Genomic DNA, 9769 nt, shown 5'->3' on the forward strand with positions numbered 1-9769 from the left:
TTTTATGGTGAAAAATACCAACAAAAGTAATAATTTCACAATATTTTATTATTTATTTTAATTAATTAGAGTTAGTTATGTATTTTTATAGTATATATTTTATATTACTTGTAAAAAAAATAATTAAGATTTTTTTGAGTTGGAAATGCCCAATTTCAAATAGCCCAAAATATTGAGCCCAATACCCTTTACACCCAAATTAAAACTTTTTAGAACCCCTAATTCCTTACCCTAGAAATGAGCAGCTAACACACACAAAAAGATTCCCACCCCTTCATAAAAACGGACCGAGAATTGGGGGTGAGAGAACAGACTAAAAAGCACAGAAGAGGGAGAGGATGAGAGATCTGGCAAAAACAAAAATCTAGCAGCCTTCTTCTTGTTCTTCTTCTCCCTCACCATTTTATCACCCACAAAAAAAATATTTCATCTTCCCCATTTAGCTTCACCATAGAGTCACTGTTCACTCCTAAAATTTAGCCTAAAACTAGCCATGGACATCACCTAAACTCCAGCTCCAAACAACCATGAAAACGGGCTATAAACTTCATTAAAACACCTTGAAATTTCAGCTCGAAATCGCTCTCAAAAGCAACTCCAAAAAAACAAGTTGAAAACAGCCCCAACCCAGCAACAATGAGCTAATATTCAGCTCAAAAAACCCAGCAAAAAACAGCCACTAAACCACCGATTTTGCAAGGTCGGTCGAGCTAATAGCAGCTCGATAAGTGTTGATGTTTCTTTTGGTATTTTCTTCTTTGTACGCAACAAAAAGGTTAGAAATTCAACAATAAAAGTTTCGTTTTCACTTGTTGTTTAAGTACGTATCATACCTGCTCTTAATTTGTTTCTTTCCTTAAAGCTCTATGTGTTTCCTTCATAAACGTTTTCTCTTGTGTTTATTAGTTTGGTGATTTAATTAGTTGAATGTTGATTTGTTTTGATCGTTTCCATTGGTTTTGCCATTAAACCTTTAAAGGTTGAGGCGATAAGAATGAGTGTTTAAATTAAATATTGGGTCACATGGTTTTTAGTTCAAGGGATCAAAGATAAAATGAATTATTGGGCCAATGTTAGTTCTGTGGGGGTTAAAGAGGACTGTAGGATTTTTAGACTATCCAATTAGTTTATCAAGGTTGAACCCACAAATCGCTAACATGTTGAATATTACTTCCTCCGTTCCAATTTATGTGAACCTGTTTGATTGGGCACGGAGTTTAAGAAAAAATGAAGATTTTTGGAATTTGTGGTCCTAAACAAATCCAAATGGGCCCCAGAGTATTTGTGTGGTTATAAAAGTTTCTCATTAAGGGTAGAGTTGTAAGTTTAAGCTAAATTGTTATCAAATTTAGAAAGGGTTCATTCTTTTTGGAACGGACCAAAAAGGAAATAGGTTTACAGAGAGAGTATTTGTTTTGAAAGTTATTCCGGCTTATGGACTAAATTGATTTCAACCAAGAATGAGGCTACTCAATTTAGTTTTTCTGTCGAACCCTTTCAAGAACAAAGGCTCGCAAGCCTAATTTCCTCAAATACTAATAGTTTGATTCCAAAAGGTAAAACACTTCATGGCTTCCAATAAAACAATATCCATAGAATTCACATTGATAGTATGCTTTTAGGCACGCTCTTAACTAATCTCTTATCGTGATTGTGTACACGTTCGCGTGACATAATTATGATTCTCAAAATAAATCGAAGTATGTGTCCGCACAACTTCGGCCAAACTTTCTTAATATTAACAAAGCGTGATTAATTGTGTACACGTATACGTCACATGATTCTTGACACACCAAACGAAACGAGTACACGCACGCGTGACTCGTTTTAGGATAATTTCTTAATTAAAAGAGGTAAAATGCACATAGGTTCTAAAAGATGTAATTAAACAATTTAATTAAGCCAGATATATTTATTAAAGCGACCGTGCTAGAACCGCGAAACTTGGGAATGCCTAACACCTTCTCCCGGGTTAACAGAATTCCTTACCCGGTCTTCTGTGTTCGCAGACCATAAATAAGAGTCAAACTTCCTCGATTTGGGATTTAAAATAAACCGGTAACTTGGGACACCATAAATTATCCCAAGTGGCGGCTCTGAATTTAAATAAATAATCCCATTTCGGTTATTGTCACATTAATTGGAAAAACTCACTATCACCCATCGGGTAAAAAGGAGGTGTGACAGCTCTGGCGACTCTGCTGCGGACAAGACCCCAGAATCTCTTGTTCAGCGTTCAAGAATTCGAGCTTTTTAATATGATTATTGCTTGGCTTTATTGTTTGTTGATACTACAGTATTTGTGAACCTAATGTGCTAATTGTCGCTTACTTGAACTATATTAAATTCTCTTCTCACGCCTCCCTTCCGAGTCTTCTAAAATATGGTGCACACGTACGCATAGCCCACTTTTCTGTTAGAAGTCATAACAAATAGAACGAGGCTTGGGTCAGCAACAAGGCCGGGTAGACTTTCGTGCTCCCGGTACGTTGCCCCCACCTCGGCTCGAGTTGTCCGCTTGGGTAAACCATATCTAGAACAAACCCTCAGGGTTTTAAACCTAGAATAACATAGCCTCATGCCGGATCCCTAGTAGGAACATTTGTTTGCATCATGTGTTATGACTTAGGGGACTCAACACAGGGGTTGGGTTCGTCTAGGACAGGTGTACCCGAAATAAAAGACAATCCTGATGCATCTTACATGACGTTTGTACATTTATTTGCTTCGGCTTATATGTTGACCGGCTAAGGAAAGAAAAGCAACAGAAAAACCAACAGTGAGGTACGATAGAGAATTCATCCAGTTCTAAAAATTCCGATATTTGAAAATTCCTCGAAACTCTGCCAACATTTTTGAAAAAAAAAAAGAGGAAAAGAAAATATATTTCAAAGAATGAAAGTCAGTCAATATCATATTTTTTTTCCAATTATGTCAAAACTGGCCAAACTACGCGGGTCTGATTCTCACCGGATGTGAGATACGTTGGCAAACCTTATCGGTTCCGGCCCCCAATTTTCAAAAATCCAAAAATATTTTCCTTTACTTCCTTCTTTAGAAAAGTCTTTCTTTGAGACCCCAATTTTAAAAAAAAAATTCCAAAAATATTTTCTTTTAATTTCTTCTAAAAATCCAAAAAGATATTTTCATTCTTCTTTAGAAGTTTTTCTTTCGAAAATTGAAAAGAAAATTCAAGATTCAAAAATGTTTTAGCCACGACCCTAAACCCGGACCCGGTCGTGATGGCGCTTCTCGTGAAGACAAGGCCAGCCGACACTAACCCATTTCAGTTTTAAGCAGTTAGACAATAAGAAACAGCCTAAAGCATAATAAAATAATCCAAAGTTTAATATGCGGAATAAAACCCATCACAGCCCCATACCGGGGTGTCACTAGTCATGAGCATCTAAACAATCCGGAATACTCAAAGAAGTGTACAGAGTTTAATACAGAAACCAAGAACATGAAGAAATAAGATAGATAAGAAGCTCCAGGCTGCGAATGCCGACAGCTACCTAGAGACTCCTCGGGTCCGCCTGAGCTGGAAAGATCAACACTCGGGAGCGGGACTAGATGCGCCTGAATCTGCACACAGGGTGCAGAGAGTAAAGTGAGTACTCCAACTCAGTGAGTAATAATCATAAATAAAGACTGGAAGCAGGAAAACACGTAAGGCACATTACCGGATATAATGAAGCAGTAAAACAAGTAAAAATAGTAACTCAGTAAAAATATGAGAAAAGTCATTTTGTTCAACTCAAAACTTCATAAAAAGCCTTTCCAGCAGTTAAACAGATAAGGCCAGGCATTTAAGAATAAAACACATGAAGGTTCGCCCCTCGGGCACAGTATCAACAAATCCGCCCCTCGGGCAATATCTCAAAACCATACCAGCCGCTCGGTCTATATCTCACATCACAATGGGTACCCGCGCTCACTAGGGGTGTGCAAACTCCTGGAGGGGCCCCTTACGACCAAAGCGCAATATCAAGTCATCTCGTGGCATCATCACTAGTTCTCGGCCGCATATCAATCAAGCCACCTCGTGGTGTACATATCTCAGGCCCTCGGCCTAAAATCATGATCGGTGTTTCCTCACAACATAGGCCCTCGGCCTTACTCAGGCAAAAATCCTCACAAGCCACTCGGCAGTAGTAAAACAGGATTTCTCAGCCCAATTATCATTTAAAAGATCATATAAGTGTTAAAACATAGTAAACATGGCTGAGTATGAAAACATTGAAATATATCATGACTGAGTTCAAGTATAAAGTCAAAACAGTGAGGAAATATCAATAAAAATCCCCGAAGGGTTCAAATAGTTGGCGCGAGGCCCAATAAAAATCTTATGATGAATTTTTCTCCTAAGATAGAAAACCTAGTCTGATGAATTTTCTCCTAGGATAGAAATTTTTGTCTGATGAATATTTCTCCTAAGATAACAAGAAAAATGGACCTAGTTCGATGAATTTTCTCCTAGGATCGAAATCTAGTCTGATCAATTTTTCTCCTAAGATAGAAGACCTAGTCTGATGAACTTTCTCCTAGGATAGAAATCTTAGTGTGATGAATTTTTCTCCTAATAAGAAATATTAGTCTGATGAATTTTTCTCCTAAGATAAAAAAAAAGACCTAGTCTGATAATTTTCTCCTAGGATAAATGTCTTAGTCTGATGAATTTTCTCCTAAGATAAAATCTAGTCTGATGAATTTTCTCCTAGGATAATAATTTATAAAAGGGACCTAGTTTGATGAATTTTCTCCTAGGATCGAAGTCTTAGTCTGATGAATCTTTCTCCTAAGATACCAAAGAAAAAAGAGAAGAAAAAAGACCTAGTCTGATGAACTTTCTCCTAGCATCAAAATCTTAGTATGATGAATCTTTCTCCTAAGATTAAAACCTAGTCTGATAAATTTTCTGCTAGGATAATAAATTTTTTTTTAAAAAGTGAAGTCTGGATTTGAAAAAAAAAGGGGGTCAATTTTTAGTTTTCTTATGTTATCAATCTTTAGTTTTCTTGAAATCAGGGGCCCCGCCTGGAGAATATAGTCAGTTTTTACTTTAGTCAAGCTTAGTTTATAGTTTTTTTGCAAGCTCAATCTCAAATCTAGCGCACTTCCTAGTTTGTTTGTTTTTTTTTCCGGATTTTATTCTTTAGGAGACGCACTTCCTAATTTTAGGTTAAACGTTTTACCCTAGCAGGCGCATTTCCTGGTCTGGGTCTTTCAGGTTATACTTTTTAGGAGACGCACTTCCTAGTTTTGTTCATTCAAGTTTTACCCTAGGAGACACACATCCTAATCTTGGGCATTCACCTTTTATTTCTAGTAGATGCATTTGCTAGACAAATTTTCTTGGTTTTACTCGTAAGAGACGCGCATCCTAGTAGAGTCTTTATCTTACTCTCATCATTGCATCAATAGCATAAGTGGTTTACAGTTTTGCGAACAACTCACAAATCTTCAGAGTGCAAACTGGGGCAGAAAATTTTGTTTGTTTTGTTATTTTGATTGCAGGCACCCACCTGAAGAACGAGAGAATTCGTTACGGAATTATTTCATCTTTCAAGTCAGTAGCAGGTACCCATGTGGAGAACGAGGGAAGTCATTTCAGAATTCAATTCAAGTTAGAAGTAGCAGAAGCTCGCGGCAAGAATGCCAGTCAACAGTCAAAGATGACCAACATAAGTAGTCTCAATCCAGAAAAAAGAAAAGAAAAAAAAGAAGTGAATCCAAAATGCTGAAGCAGAAAAAAGATGTGAACTGCTCAAGACGTGGCTGAAGTCACTAGCACGGCGTGTCCAGTTTTGATCCGAAGAAGCCGTGGAAGAGTGAATCAACACCTGCAGCTAGCAAGCATCAAGGTTCAAATCAAAGTCTGCATGAAGAACCGTTCAAGACTCAAGATCCAGCTTCATAAGACTTATAGACAAGAATCTTGTAACTCATAGCTGACAGGCTTAGTTAGTCTTTTTGATTTTTAATTTTGATGTAATAACAGGACCACGGACCGGAACCTCGACGGAACAGTACCTCACTCAACTCTCTCATCCTCTCCACATAATCCATCACTTCATTCATTTCTGAACTACACATACCCTTATTCCTTTATAGCCAAGGATATGTAGGCAGCTCAGATACCAGGGCTCGGTCACGTTCTCTTTTCTTTTAGTTTTTGGTCTATCTAAATAAGGGTCGGGTCAAAAAATCTGTCTTGTCGTTCTTTGTCTGGAAACTCTTCGTGTTTCCAGTTAAAGAGGGATAGCTGTAGACATGTAATTTTTGACCCGTCATGTCTTCAATCTATATTAGCAGTTTCGCATATTTTATAGGCAGAATAGCCTAAATGGCACTTATACTTGTGCCACTTTGTCATCCCGGTCCCCAAACTTAATGAAGTTTCATCTAGACACGTCTACTCGTTCAAAAGTAATATTTTAAATCCTTCTGACCATTGACCAAGCCTATGTGGCATTTGCTTTGCTGAGTTGGATAAAATGCGTGACTACACGCTTTAAGAAGCGAGTAAAAGTTTATGATTTTAATTAAAAATACCAAAAAATGAAAAGAAAAGAAAAAATAAAGGGGGGTTAACGCCCAGAAGCATCAGTTTTATGGTGATTGCATTTTATGTTCTTTGAACACAAGCTAAACTCTTGGAATTTATTCATTTCCTCGTCTTGGTTTTCTATGTTTTGGATCTATAAAACTACATATTTGTTGGTTTTCAAATTGAAAGTAAAAAAGAAAAAGTTGTGGCTTAATTGAAAGCATAAATTTTGAGGCTGTTAACCAACATCTACTTAGTTTCCTTATGATGCAGTTGGAGGAGTGTATAGCGCTGAAAGGGTTAATGGCTTATTAGCTGCAAACTGGATAAGCTTTGCACGCCAGAATTACTTCGATTCACACGGCATTTTTCTTTCCACACTCTGGTCTAGGCCTCTATTGGTTATTGCGATAATAATCTTGGTGAGTTTATTTGGTCATTCCTTTCTGTTTGTTTCCGTCATTTCTAGTGTTTTCACTCACTAATTTGCTGCGCACTTTTCTTCTTTCCAGGTTAATACCCTCTTTTCACTATGTTACCTGATTGTGAGGTGGAAAAAAGCCGAGCTTAGACACCGGGCCAGACTAGCTCGTAACAAGGAGGATTAACAAACATAGTGCTGCTCTGCTATGACTGGAGCATAGGGTAGGCTCTGCTAATGGCTGATTTTCAGAGAGAGAAAGGCATGAATGTGTTTGTGAGAGAAAATTTTAGGATTCAACTTTTACTTTTCCAAAAATAGTTTTGTGAATAAAAATAATGACATGGAATATTTTTATCTGACGTGGATAATACAGTGAGACATTGAGGAACACAAATGGTCAGAAGGGTTTAAAATATTACTTTTGAACAAGTAGAGGTGTCTAGATGAAACTTCATTAAGTTTGGGGACCGGGATGACAAAGTGGCACAAGCATAAGTGCCATTTAGGCTATTCTCCCTATTTTATATATTTATTTGAGTTATTTGAATTTTTCTAGGATTCTAATATACTATTTTTATTGTTATTTTATTTAGTAGTTTAAAAAAATTGAAAACACACAAAAATAGTTTCAAGTCTATTTAATTTAAGGTTAATTAGTACTTAATGTAGTAATACTATTTTCACCTATTTTTATCTATTTTTATTTTTATTTAATCTTGAAAAATACCAAAAAAATAGTTTCACAATATAATATTATTTATTTTAATTAATTAGAGTTATTTATGTATTTTATAGTATATATTTTACATTATTTATAGAAAAAATTAAGATTTGGGTTGGAAAGGCCCAATTTTAGATAGCCAAAAACATTGAGCCCAATACCCTTTACACCCAAATTAAAACCTTTTAAAACCCCTAATTCCTTACCCTATAAATGAGTATCTAGCACACACAAAAAGGATCCCACCCCTTCTTCCCAAAAATGGACGGAGAATTGGGGGTGAGAACGGACTAAAAAGCACAGAAGGGGGAGAGGACGAGAGATCTGGCAAAAACAAAAATCTAGCAGCCTTATTCTTCTTCTCCATCACCATTTTATCACACACAAAAAATACTTCATCTTCCCCATTTAGCTTCACCATAGAGTCACTGTTCACTCCTAAAATTCAGCCTAAAACCAACTGTAACGATCCAACCGGTCGTCTCATGAGTTACCGCTCCATTTTCCCTATTTCTGCTTATTTATGCTTTGTTTATCCATTTTATGTGGTATCGGTTTAGTCGGTTCGAATCCGGAATGGTTTTGGTAAGGTTTGAGACACTTAGTCTGTTTTGAGTAAGCTTAAGTTTGGAAAGTCAACCGGATGTTGACTTATCTGATAAAGGGCTGGGATGTGAATTTCGATGGTTCGGATAGCTTTGGGAGGAGATTTGGGACTTAGGAGTGTGATCAGAACGTATTTTGGAGGTCCGTAGTAGATTTAGGCTTGAATTGGCGAAAGTAGAATTTTGGCGTTTTCCGATTGATAGGTGAGATTTTGATATAGGGGTCGGAATGGAATTTCTGGAGTTGTAGTAGGTCCGTTGTGTCATTTGGTATGTGTGTGCAAAATTTCAGGTCATTCGGACGTGGTTTGATAGACTTTTTGATCAAAAGTGGAATTTGGAAGTTGTTAGAGTTCTTAGGCTTGAATCCGATGTGATTTGGTTGTTTCGATGTTGTTTGAGGTGTTTTGAAGATTTGTATAAGTTTCAATAGTAATTTATGGCTTGTTGGTGCTTTTGGTTGAGGTCCCGGGGGCCTCGGGGTGATTTCGGATAGTTGACGGAAAAGTTTGGAGTTGAGTTTGCAGCTGAAGTTTGGGGCTGCTGTCATAACCGCATCTGCGGTTAGGAGGCCACATGTGCAACCCCCACAGATGCGGAAGTAAGACGCCGAAGCGGCCAAGTAGAGGATCAGCTGGAACCGCAGAAGCGGTTAAGGAATTGAACCTACGATATCGCAGGTGCGGGCTATGCATCGCAGATGCGAAATTGAGGCGTTAAGTGAAAATCGCAGGTGCGGTTGTCAAGACCGTAGAAGTAGGACTGCAGGAGCGGGATTTTGACCGCAGGTGCGAAAAGCCTGGGCCAGAAGGTATAAAAGAATTCCTTCGCGATTTTTGAGTTGTTCTGTACCATTTTCATACGGGATTGAGCTTGAGGGAGCTATTTGAAGAGGGATTTCAAGGGGATTTCATAGAGGTAAGGTTTTTGGACCCTTATCTCGTTTCTAAGGTGTTATTTCACTGATTTGACTTGAAAATTTATGGAAATTAAGGGTAAAAATTGGAAAAACTAGGGCTTGAGATTGGAGACCTTTGAGCAAGGATTTGAGGGGTCATTTGTGGTTGGATTTTAATACTTTTGATATGTATGAACTCGTGGGAAGATAAGGTGTCTGTTGATGTAAATTTTACCAAATTCCGAGACGTGGGTCCGGGGGTCAGGTCTGGTTAATTTCGGGATTCGCGTTGTATTTTGATTACTTTAGAGTGGGCTTTGTTCCCTTAGCATATTTTGATGGTTATGTTCTGATTTTGGTTAGATTCGAGGCAATTGGAGGCTGATTCGAGAGGAAAAGGCATCACGTGCAAGAGTTTTGGCCGGCTTGAGGTAAGTAACTTTTTCAACGTTGGTACTGCGGGTTCGAAACCCCGAACGATGCATTCTATGATTGTTATGAAGGTGACGCTATGCCAAGTGACAGGCGTATGAGCGTGCACCGTGAGAAATGCGGCCTGGTTCATTCCAGA

General features: G+C 37.8%; 1 long non-coding RNA gene across 1 annotated transcript; it reads left to right on the forward strand.

Moving 5' to 3' along the window:
* The first annotated feature begins 214 nt into the window (after positions 1 to 214).
* On the forward strand, positions 215 to 7328 carry LOC109236591. Its single transcript, XR_002069522.1, has 3 exons — positions 215 to 775; positions 6824 to 6972; positions 7063 to 7328. It is a non-coding gene; the product is annotated as an uncharacterized LOC109236591 (long non-coding RNA).
* Positions 7329 to 9769: the final 2441 nt, after the last annotated feature.

This window comes from Nicotiana attenuata, unplaced genomic scaffold (genome assembly GCF_001879085.1).
Source record: "Nicotiana attenuata strain UT unplaced genomic scaffold, NIATTr2, whole genome shotgun sequence".
Taxonomy (NCBI): Eukaryota; Viridiplantae; Streptophyta; class Magnoliopsida; order Solanales; family Solanaceae; genus Nicotiana; species Nicotiana attenuata.